The sequence below is a fragment of the Heterocephalus glaber genome, unplaced genomic scaffold (assembly GCF_053883595.1).
Source record: "Heterocephalus glaber isolate CG9 unplaced genomic scaffold, H.glaber_assembly_v1.0 deba00001666, whole genome shotgun sequence".
Taxonomy (NCBI): Eukaryota; Metazoa; Chordata; class Mammalia; order Rodentia; family Bathyergidae; genus Heterocephalus; species Heterocephalus glaber.
The window spans coordinates 18363931-18376142 of record NW_028258406.1 but is presented as its reverse complement, the minus strand read 5'-3'; the positions used below and the strand labels follow the sequence as shown (position 1 = coordinate 18376142).

At 35.5% G+C, this 12212-nt stretch overlaps 2 long non-coding RNA genes across 2 annotated transcripts in view; one reads left to right on the top strand and one right to left on the bottom strand.

Annotated features, from left to right (window-relative positions):
* Positions 1 to 5217, top strand: part of LOC147822273 (uncharacterized) — a 43244-nt gene extending 38027 nt beyond the window's left edge. Inside the window, exons 2-3 of the long non-coding RNA XR_015445901.1 lie at positions 3778 to 3924; positions 4145 to 5217. This is a non-coding gene — a long non-coding RNA (uncharacterized LOC147822273). The remainder of the gene's footprint in view (positions 1 to 3777; positions 3925 to 4144) is intronic.
* A 1596-nt stretch (positions 5218 to 6813) lies between these two features.
* LOC147822272 (uncharacterized) lies at positions 6814 to 11203 on the bottom strand. Its single transcript, XR_015445902.1, has 3 exons — positions 11050 to 11203; positions 10530 to 10570; positions 6814 to 7165 (listed from the first exon to the last, which is right to left on the bottom strand). It is a non-coding gene; the product is annotated as an uncharacterized LOC147822272 (long non-coding RNA).
* Between the last annotated feature and the right edge of the window lie 1009 nt (positions 11204 to 12212).

The window sequence follows — 12212 nt, the reverse complement described above, 5'->3', positions numbered from 1 at the left end:
CTAACACTTAACTTATCTTGTGCATTATGTGCATTTGCCCTTATGAATTATTGCTTGAAAAATGTTTTTCTGTGTTGCTCTGTTTTAGACTCATTGGCAGTAAGGCACATGTCCTTAAATTCTTTCATAGGTTGTCTACTATTTTAGAATATATGCTACATATTACTTGCATCGGTCCTTTTAATTATTCTCTCCCCAATTACTCTTCCCTACCTTGTAAACTAGCTGTTGTGGCTGGTCTCTGTGTTAATTTAGACCATTTGGAGTGTGTTCTTTTATCTTGTATTTTCAAGTATCTCCTGATATTTGTTCTACTTTATTATGTCACCCATTTTATTTATGTTATACTTGTAAAATTAAAGATGTTTCCCAGAGTATTCAAGAGAGAATAAATAGACAAAGTGCCCCCATTCCAAGTGGAACTGAGCCCTTCCTCTTTATCATTATTAGTGTTCTTTATCACAACTTCTTTTGTATCTTTCACTTATTTCTCTCTATCAGATTGTAAAACTATGTTCTATTTTTATTAATCTCTACCTCCTGGCCCATTGCTTACAACATACTAAATGTTTATTGAAAAAATCAAAGACTGAACAAAGAGCTTTATCCATGAAAATAGTAATACTTATACTATTCTCTTATGTTTTCTAAAAACCTAGCTTTAGACAAATGCTGCAAAGTGTAGGCACTGGAGCCAGATGGCATGATTAATACCCCAGCTCTGCTACTTCCTGGCTGGTAACAGAGGGTAAATTATCTCTGAAACTAATTAAATTATATACAGTTTAAAATCCCACAAGGTTGTTGTGAGGATTTTTAAAATTTATTTTTTATTAGCACACATTTGCAGTACATATTGTTTATATTCACCAAAGGGAGTAGCTACCTGTACTTAGCATATCTTAATTCATTTTATCCCCTTCCCTCCCCCATACCTCCCTCTCTAGATTCCATTCCCATTTGCAAAAGATCTACCCTCCTGTTTCCTATTGTCTATCTTTTATTTTGTTTTTTAAATCATTTATACTTTGAGTTTGTGGTATTTATGTATAATGGAGGATTTTAATACTTAGACCAGTACTCAGTATATAGCAAACATTTAAGAACTTAGCTATTATTGTTAATAAAAAAGAGCATTTAAATTGATATTGATATTTACTTTTATAAAGAGACCAGGGAAGGCCAGAGATTTAGCTCAGTGGTGCTGCCACCTGCCTCGCAAGTGCAAGGTCCTGAGTTTGATCCCAGATACCAAAAAAAAAAGACAGAGGCTGAATATAAAGAGACCAGGGAAATTACTGTCACACTACTGCTACCACTTGCATTTATTGAGTACTCAATTCTTCAAAGGCCATGGAAAATTTATCTGTCAGCATCAGACCAGGTCTGGGATAGAAACAGGATTTTTATCCAAGTGGATAACCAGAAACATCAGTATATAGAAGTCTCTTCAGAATTATATTTTTATTTCAAAAATTGTGCTAAAATAATTATATTTTTATTATAATGATATTTTTATTTCAAAAATTGTGGTAAAATATGTATAACCATTTTAAAATATACAGTTCCTACAATATATAAACAGTAAGTGCATTCACATTGTGGTACAACCATCACCACTACCTCCAGAATCTTTCCTTTTGAAACTCAGTGTCATTAAACAAGTCTCCATTCCCTCTCCTCCCAGTTTCTGGCAATTGCCATTCTACTTACTGTCCCTGTGAATTTGACTACTGTAGGTATCTCATTTAGTATAATCATAATGGTATTTGTCTAAGTTGCATCTAGCTTTTTGCACTTAGCATCTCTTCAGATTTTATCAATGTTGTAGCAAGGGCTTGAATTTCCTTTCTTCTTAAGGTTGAATGTAATGTTTTTATTTTAATGGTTGTAAAACATTTCCTTTCTATCATTATATGTTTAGGTGCTTAGTAGCTGAGGCTATGAAAATCAGGTTCAGTCTTTATAAAGATACCCAAGTTTTCTTGAGGACTCAATAATTGAAGATTATATTAAAAAAAACAAATCTATTGCCTAAAAAATTCAAGTTAAAAATATCTTTTTTCTGTAATCAGAGACATATGTATTTTAAGATTCATTTAAGATTCTGTTTAAGAAGTAAAGAAAAAGAGTTGCTCAAACGTGTGACCTTGTTGTTGTCCACCAGCAATGATTACATCATCATGGTCAATGCGTTCACTAACTATAAAAGCACAAAATGTGCATTTCCTTAATAATATTGAGAATGCGTTGGCAAGTGATCTCTGCTCTGGGACAGGCATAAAGATGAAATAGAAGATGGTTTAACCTGCCAAGACTTGAGTTAAAGCCCTTAAAACTTTTTCTTTCCCGATAATTGCTAACATTTTTAAATTGCAAAACTGGATAAGGAAACTTCTGGCACATATTTTATTTCAAACAGCAAACTGCTAATGAGAAAAACAGTGAGACATCAGGGAAGTAAAGGGCAAAATTACATATAACAATCTTGGTAGTTTAAAACATATTTTTCAATATGAAGAGCTCTGCTAACAAGCCTGGGAAATTTACAGGGCATGGATGTTCCCTTTTCCTTTAAGGGAAGGAAACTTTAAATTGAATTTTATTTTTATTACCTCAGATAAAAGAAACATTTTTACATTCATTATTTATAGCCTGCCTAGTGTAAGAATAATGTGAAGCAACTGAGAGAATATTAAAGAATATAATTTAAGAATAGAACAGAATTTCTCTGGCTTATCTTCTGTTGTTCAGACACTGACTTTTTCTCTGAAAATATTAAGAGAAAGCCTAAAAACACAAAGCTGATGACTGTGTGAAAGTAGGTTAGCAGCTTCTGAGATGGCAATGGCTATGTCAAACTAAGGTTGGTCAGTTCAGCTTCTCTTATAATTAAGATTTTCTTGGCCTGTAAATAAAATAGCCATATGCTCTAGATTTTCTGGGACAACTCCAATTAAAACATACTTTCCTGTTGTTAGGCCATGTGTCAGACCATGTGTTCTAATATTTTTATGCAAAATAGTCAACTTAGCCCATCAGTTTCCCTACTGGGCCTTTCCTTTAAGGTATTCAGAAGGCTCTGTGTGTGGGTTAGGATCTGTGTCCTACCTGCTGTATGAGATTAGCCCATGTCTATGTATTCTGTAAATCCCAATGTGAGTTCTTCAACCATGTCTTGCCACCTTTCTTTTCTCATCTCCTCCTCTACCTACAATGTTACTCTTTGCTTAGCATGTGATTGCATACCATCTTAAATTGTTCTTATTGCTATATGTGGGTTAGTCTCATCTCCTCAAAGCAGCCCTGAATTTCTCCTACAACTTTCACCACTTCTTACACAGTGCTAGACATATACTTCTATCTCTATTTGTCTGTCTATCTATCATCTATCTATCTATACATCCACTATTGGTTTTTTAAAGGTTGATTTGTGTCTGTGTGTGTGTGTGTGTGTTGTTCAAGGCAGTAACTATTTTTAAAAAGTCTCTATCAAAATCCTGCAACGAACCTGTAAATAGTTTTAGTTAAAATCTCACCACATTCTAGTCAGATTTTGAAAGTATATATTCAGCAGCATATTTCTATTTTAAGGCATTTCATTTACACATACACGTCACACACACACACGTGTGTGTGTGTGTGTATTATGGTAGAAGGTAAAACCTAGACCATGGTTTCTAGGGGGAAAAGGTAAATTTTATGACTTTGTTCTATTGTCCTAGACATAGTTATAAAATGCTATCATTTCTTTTTTTTATGCTTCTCTTCCTACAGTCTCCTCACTACGGTTATCCTCCTAAGCCTTGGTTATCTATACTCTCTAAAGATTTGCTCCATGGGAGTTATTTACAAGGGAAACTCCATTAGTTCTGTCACATCTGCATCCCAGCTCTTCTCTGCATTCACACGAGCAACTCACAGGTGGGTAGAGGGTGTAAGACCTGGGGTGAGGAAGGAGCAGTAGGGAGTCTGGGAGAGATATGGACAACATCAGGAATCGGAGAGCCTTTCTAAAATTTTCATAGCAGATGCAGGTCCAGGGTGGGCATGGGTATGTTGAAGGATGCTGGTGATTCAGATTTCAGAGAACCAAAATACCAGAACTTTCAGTCAATTTTTTTTTTTTTTTTTTTGGTACCAGGGATTGAACTCGGAACCTTGCGCTTGCAAGGCAGGCACCAGAACCACTGAGCTAAATCCCCGGCTCTTCAGTCAATTTTTAATGGAACGTCTTTAAGACTATATATCATCATTCCACTATCACATCATGTTCTCTTTCTTTCGGTATTAATTTTTTTCTGGGGAGTTGGAATGTTTAAGAAGATTAATTTGCCAAATTGATACATTTAATGTGTTAGATTTATAAAAGTTATTTAAGTACTTGGGGGAGGTTTTGCTCATTAGTTGATGTTTGCTCTGCAGGGACTTGAAATATTTAAAATAAAAATTGACTGTGTTATGAATGCAATTTAAAATGTTTCATGAAATTTAATCATCCAAGTTTGTAAATAGTACTGATTTCTATGTTTAATTTAGTTTCTTTAATATGAGCTCATCAACTACTAATCAAAGAAAAGAGAATTATTATTAATTTGCTTAGAAGATTAGTAATTCCATCTCAAGAACAATTAGACATTTTATTTTGTAACTTTAAAAATAGAATTTAATTTATGATCCCAGTAAGTGTAAATAGTTTTCTGTACTTCTAAATATTCCTTTCCTGACCAAGCCATAAAAACAAACCTCTGGCAATATTAAAACAGACCCAAATATGTTTAAAAGTACATAACATCGTATTCTCCACATTTTTTTGCTCCTTATAGAGTACTGAAATTTCTTGAGTATAAATCATCCACAAAACCTTTCTTCAACCTGAAGAGAATTATTAGCACTTTTTCAATCCCCTATTAAATACAAAATCCCTTCAACTATTAGGTATGTAATATGGAATACCTTTGTATTATGGAAGGGAATTTGCTCACTTGGTTTATAAATGATTTGTGTTAAACCATGCCTATCAGTAAATAAATAATGGAGAATAATGGATACTCTTCTATTAGCCGGAAAAAAACCACAGACATTGCACTCACTCCCCCTATCACTTTTCTTAAGGACAATCCAAGTTTTAAAAAATTATGCTGCAGACTCAAGCACAAATGCAAAGCCTAATTTCTTCTATACTGGGAAAGTTGAAGCTGTAGATTGCTCTTTTTTGGCCGGGGGTGGGGTGGGGGGGTGGGGGTGGGTACTGGGGATCGAACTCGGGTCCTTGCACTTGCACAGCAGGCGGCGAAACCACTAAGCTAAATCCCCAGCCCAGATTGCTCTTTTCTGCACTGTACACATCTGCTCACATAAAACTGCAAATGAAGCCACTACTACTGCATAGGTGCTTTGATTGTGTAAATGTCCTGCCAGACACCAGAGTGTCTTCCAGGCGCCGGCACACCTGATACTACAGTGTGCGGTATGTTACAGTAACTGTGCTATAGCAGATGACCTATACTATGGCTTGTCATGCAAATCCCACAGTGCCAATGACCGTGCTTTTAAAAAATTTATTTTGAGGGCTGGGGATTTAGCTTAGTGGTTTCGCCGCCTGCTGCGCATGCGCAAGGACCAGAGTTCAATCTCCAGTACCTCCCCCCCAATTACTTTGGTATTCTTACTATTTATAATTTTGTGAAGAAAAATATCTACAGTAGTACCTTCAAGTTTAATTTAATTGACGAGTACACTATGATTGCAGGCAGATTGTAAAAGGCAAAACAAAAATTACCCTATTCAAGTATTATTTAGGTGAATAAGGCCTTTTTTGCTATTGTACAAGCAAAATAAAATTCAGAAGTGAATTGGAAGCTTGGATGCTAAAACTAGTACAAGATGCAACTGTCTTCCACCCCCAGGGTTAAAACTTTTGTGTTTATATAATCAGCCTTTTGTGTGCTTTTATTGACTATTATAATACATATTATATGTTGAAAGCTATAAAATAAACTGCCATAAGAAGACTGATTTTCTTCCCCTGTGCTTTATGCTGTTAGAACTTCCCATTAGATTTCATTTGTAGAAAGGATTCCCTGCTAAGGAAAGTTTGAAAGGCTTCTGATTTATATCAAGCTAGTTCCATTTCTTCTCCTCTTTATCTTATGTAGCATATCAATATTCCTGAAGATTTAAAAAAATTTCTTCCCCTTTCAATAATCTTTGCAGACTACTAAATTAGATCCAGTGTTTTTGGTCTGGCTGTCCAGAAAGGCATAATCCAGCCCTACCCTAGCTATCCAAGTATGTTTCCCCTGCTCACCGACCAGATCGCTTGGTCCAGGATGGGTGTGCTGCCTCCACATCCTCGCCTGCCCTTGACATGTCCTGCTAATCCTCTGCACCAAGAATTGCTGATCTCTTAGAACTGCTGTGTGAAATGAAGCCCACGCGTCATCAGCTCCTTTCTGGTGAGGGCTGACTCCTCACTGTGTCCCTTGTGTCCCCTGCACTTTGGTTCATTATGTCTTTAAATCTGAGACTTTCCCCTTCTCTTCACCTACTCTAACTCCTTGTTCTTCACAGGCCATATGCCCATACATCCTTTATTAACATTCTGAGTTCATAATGATCTCTTCTTCCCATGCATTTACAATTTAATTTTGCCCAAGTATTTTCTTTGTTCTATGGTCTTTCCACCCTGATCATACATTTTACATTAAAAAAAAAGTTTATGAGGACTGTAGGCATCTACTCCTGAAAGGTGAAAAGAACACTTACCTGTGATTATGGACCGTGACTTTTGTCTCAGTTGTGTCACTCACTGATTCTACCCTTTCAACCAAACCGCTTAAACTTTTTTAAAAATTAATTTTATTGGTACATTTTAGGTATACAATATAATGACATTCATCATTGGAAATTTGCACCTTTATATAATCTCTCTTGGTTCTTATTTTTTTCCCTTTCCCCTTCCCCCACCCTCCACTTAAACTTTCATAGTCTTTCTTTTTCCTCTGTACAATGGGGATAATAATCTCTGTTGCATTTTAAAGTAGAACTGTCACAGATGAAATGGTCTTGGTGCTTGTCTGGGGTAGCTCCTTACTGGAGTCACCTTGGATGAAGAGATGGCTGTCAGGTCACTCCAATGGAGAAACCATCCAGAGCTGACAATCTGTAGGAAGATGATGATGAGAATGTACCTCAGATACTGGTGGCCATCTTTGTTTCTTTTCCACATTCTCTCCTCAGGTGACTTCTCTAATCCCAAGGTCTTTAAGAGCTTTTTGTATACTAGTCTGGGGAAGTCTGGAACTCTCTAATAAGCTTCATTGCTATATATCTAAATTGGATCTTTCTTTTGAAAGATCTCACATGCTTCTCAAGTTTAACATATACAAACCAAACACTTGCTTACTACATTATCTCTACATTTCCATCTAGAGCCATATCTATGTGTGTGTGAGTGTGTGGGGAAGGTACAGGATAGGGGATACTGAGAATTGAACTTAATCCTAAAACCTAAAGCAGTTTGTAGCACAAGATGCAATAGTATTTTTATTTGTTTGATTATTTGTTCACCTATTTCCTGTCTGGACTATAATACAGAAATTATTTTCCACTAACATAGCAGCACAGGGCCATACTGATGATTAGGATCGAGTGATTTGTAGGATCACAGGAGAAACTGTACTATGAAGTTTTCCTCTTTTGCCTCCCATGAACAGCCCTCTAATTTGGATTGTGCTGGATAAACATCACCAATTTCTGCCTTTCCAGTGCTTTCACTCCTCTGTCCTTGTAATAAGTCCTTCTGATTATAAGCAGTTGTGTTGCTTCAGAAAGTCAGATTACAATACCATTGATTGGGTAATAGAAATGTTCTAGTAATGATATCAGTAATCATACCACACACATTTTTTCAGATCTTTATCAGGCTATATGATATGCTAAGTGCTACTCATGTATATTTTCTCGTTTAATCTTGGAATCTGGGTCAGAAGATGCATCCTGCTGCCTTGGTTCCTTTGGATGGTTTCCAAAGTGGCATTAAAAGCAGTTTATATCCAATTCATCACTGAAGGAAGAACAACTTCACTTAGGGGCTGAATACATGCTTTTTAATGTTAACTTTTGGTAGTTCCATCTTAAGAGTAATCTTTTTGTTACATCAACCTCAAATTCTGGGGACTTTTATCATATTTTACCCTTCACTGACTTTAATTCCTTATAGGATTCATGGGACAGATAAATGAGATAATATTAACTAGTATTTGTTGGGTGCTTACTTTATGCCAGATAACATCCCAAGTGCTTTTTACTTGCATGAATTTATTCATTCTTTATAACTGCCCCATGAAGTAGTAGCTTTGTCAGAACCATTTATAAAGGGAAAAATTGAAACACAAAGAGACAATGCCATTTAACAATGTCTTGCTAATGTCACCTTTCTTTCTTTCTTTCTTTTTTCTTTTTTGGTACCAGGGATCGAACTTGGGACCTTGCGCTTGTGAGGCAGGTGGCAGAACCACTGAGCTAAATCCCTGGCCCTGTCACCTTTCTAATAAATGGGGAGATTAGAATATGAACCCAGCAATGAGATTACAGAATCTAGTCTCTTATGTGGCACATATGTGAATGTTTATTCTTTCATAACATTTATTCTTTAATGTGTTTACTAGCACTTCCAGGAGAGCTTGTTATGTACCAGACATGCAGCATAGTGCAGATACACAGCTTGTACTCTGTCAGGGAAGATGGGTTTGAATGCATGATTATGAGCATGAAGTGTGTTATGACATTTACAAAATTGAGGACCACTGTGCTGTGAGATCACAGAGCAGAGGGACATAGACCGATCTGGGGATCATCAAGGGCCCCTTGAGGAAGGACCTTTCAGCTGAGGCCTTAAGGTGTGCGTATATAAGTTAAACAAAGGAGAAGAGAGGAGACTCAGCAGTGAGCAGAGCACTCTGTAAATACTTAAACAACTAAAAGAAGTCAGGATACCTGGAGTTTCTCCTGCGGGGAGGGGGCGGGGGTGTACAGTGATGCTAGAGGACTAAGTCCCTATCAAAAAGTACCAGTTCCTCCTACAAAGGGACTCAAATACTACACTAAGAATTTGATGCCTTATTCTAAGGACCTTGGATATTCATTGAAAAAATCTGAAGACTGCATAGTTTTGAGAAGACTGCATAGTTTTGAAAAGACTGCTCCAGCTACAGGGAGAAAACAATGATTAGTAGGGGAGGTAGTGTCTTGGTTCATTTTGTGTTACCATGATAGAATACCTGAAACTGGATAATTTATGAAGAAAATAAATTTATTTCTCACAGTTCTGAGGTTAAAAAGTTCAAGAGCAAGACACTAACATCTGACTTTGTGCTGTGTCATAACATGGCAGAAAGGCAAAAAAATAAAATAAAATAAAATTATGAGCAAGAGTCAGAAACAAAGGGCCAGATTTGCTTTTATAACAAACAACCCATTCTTATGAAAACTTACCCATTCCTGAGATATTGATATTAATCTCATCATGAGAGCTTAAACTTCCACCTCTGTTGTTACAATGGCAGCTAAATTTCAGCATGAATTTTGAAGGGGAACCTCAAACGATAGGAGGCTTCCAGGACAGAGGCCTCTGGTGTGAGCAGCAGCAGGGAGGTGAGGAAGTGGATAGGATCAAACACATACATGAGGTAAAATGGAAAGGACTAGGTGAGTGGATACAGAGGGTGAGAGAAAAGGAGTCAGGTTTTCTGTTTGAACAAAGTTTGATATTGGGAATAGAAATGGCTAAGAGAAATGGAACTAGATTTGGGTGAAGTGACTAATGGAATAATGGATTGAGTTTCAGGGGGTATTGAAATAGAAGTGGATAGATCAAGCAGTTAGGCTATACAAGTCTGAAGTGTAGCAAAATATAGTTGGCTATAGGTTCTTTAATACTAAAATGGACAATTTTCAATTTTATTATTTCCAAAATTAAGATGTATTTTAAAATTAGTTTATTAAAAAAGTGTTTTTCTTTTAAATATTATTCATGATAAATTGTAATTGTATTTTATAGGATATTCTGTAACATGAGAATGTTCTATAAAATATAATTAGTTTGTACTTAATGATATTTGAGAAATCAAAGGAGTCTTAGAACATCTTTTCAACTTGAAGAAAGATATGTTTAGCCCAGGTAAAATTTGGAACTAGCACTGAATTTTGGCACAAATGTCAAATTGGTTAAGTCCAACTTAATGAGACTTTAACATAATTACTAGCAAGCTTGAAGTGCTTGTTCTTTTCAAGTAGTCCAAATCATTACTTCTTTCATTTCTACCTCCAAAACAATTTTGCTTACACCATTGATGTTATTAGCAGTCTCTGTCTACCTGTTGCAAAGGTATGCTTTATCAATCTTGAATAGAATAATGTGCTTTAGAATTACAAGAACTTAAATTAATAGAGTTTCAGTGTGGTGTGTTTACCTCTTTCCTGTACATAAAATGCTGAATGTTTTAGTAAGCGTGGAAGTGTTTTACCTGTTCATTGCCTCTATCCTCAGCTACCCAGGTGGGAGAAGCTATAAAAAGAGAAAACTTAGTTTAGCAGAAGAAATTTAGACATGCCTTTCTCAAATCTTACATCATGTACTGTTTAAGGTGGTTTTGGGCCATTTTTAATTTTAATATTCATACATCTGCATATAACCTTCCTGACTAGATTTTTACCTGAAAATGGAGAAAACAACAAGCTACTCACTATTATTCTTAGTTTCACGGCCTTTACCTGATTTTTTGCTCCATTCCTACCAGATCTTCCTGGACCCTCCATCTCAGATATAGTACCCATCAGCACAGCCAAGGCATAAAGGAACTTTCAAAAACCAAACTTTACTTGTTAACTTGTTCCATGTAACCAGTATTACTTTAATACCAAAACCAGATAAAGTTATTACAAAAAAGAAAACTACAGACCAATATCTCTTATGAACATAGATGCAAAAATTCTCAACAAAATTATATTAATTAAATTCAATAGTGTATAAAAAGAATGACATACCATGATCAAATGAGATTTATTCCAGATGTGCATGGTTCTTTCAACATTTGAAAAATTAATCAACATAATACACCATATCAATGGGTTAAAGAAGAAAAAGCATATCAATTGATACAGAAAATCATCTGACAAAATACAACACTCATACTCTGATAAAAACTCTCAGCAGATTAGGAACAAAGAGGAACTTCCTCAGCTTGATAAAGAACATCTACAAAAACACATACTGATAACATCATACTTAATGATGAGAAACTATATGCTTTTCTCCTAAAAGCACAAAAAAAGCCAAGGACATTCTTTCTCACCATTTGTATTCCAATGTACTTGCTTTGTTCAGTGCAATAAAACAAGGACATAAACTGTATATACATTGAGAAGAAAAAATTAAACCTTCACTAAGAAATAAAGGAAGGCTCCTGAAGTCACTTTTAGAATGTATAGACTTTTCTTATTCTACATTTGTTTTCTATTTCAAAAAATATCTGCTCTTATCTTTAATTATTGCTTTCCTTCTAAAGTTTTTTGGATTTAATTTGTTGTTCTTTTGATACCTTTTTAAGGTAGAAACTTAGGCCATGTGGATTTCAATCTTATTCTAAACATATATATTTAAACCTATGCTTTTCCCTTTAACCCTTGCTTTACCTGCACCTAGACATTTTAATATGTCATATTTTCATTTTTATTAGTTGAAAATGTTCTCTCATTTCATTGCAACTTTTTCTCAGACCTACAAGTTATCTTAAAATGGGTTGCATAATTGCCAAATGTTTGGGGAGTTTTCTAATAACTTAAGTGTTATTCATTTTTAGTTTGATTCCATCATAGTCAGAGAACATACTTTGTATCATTTCAAATTTGTTGAGTTTTTTTTATAGTCTAGTATTTGATCCATCCCTCTGCCCCAACCAGACCTAGAGATTGAATCTAGGACCTTCACACTGAGCTATATCCTAGCCCTTTTGATATTTTATTTTATTTTATTTTCAAGACAGGCTCTCGCTCAGTCACTAAATTGTCCAGATTGAGCTCAAACTTATAATCCTCCTACTTCAGGCTTTCAGAGTGCTAGGCTTATAGACATGTGCCACCATACCCAGCCATATGATCCGTTTTTATGTGTTCTTGTGCTTCTGAAAACAATGCATATTTTGTAGTTG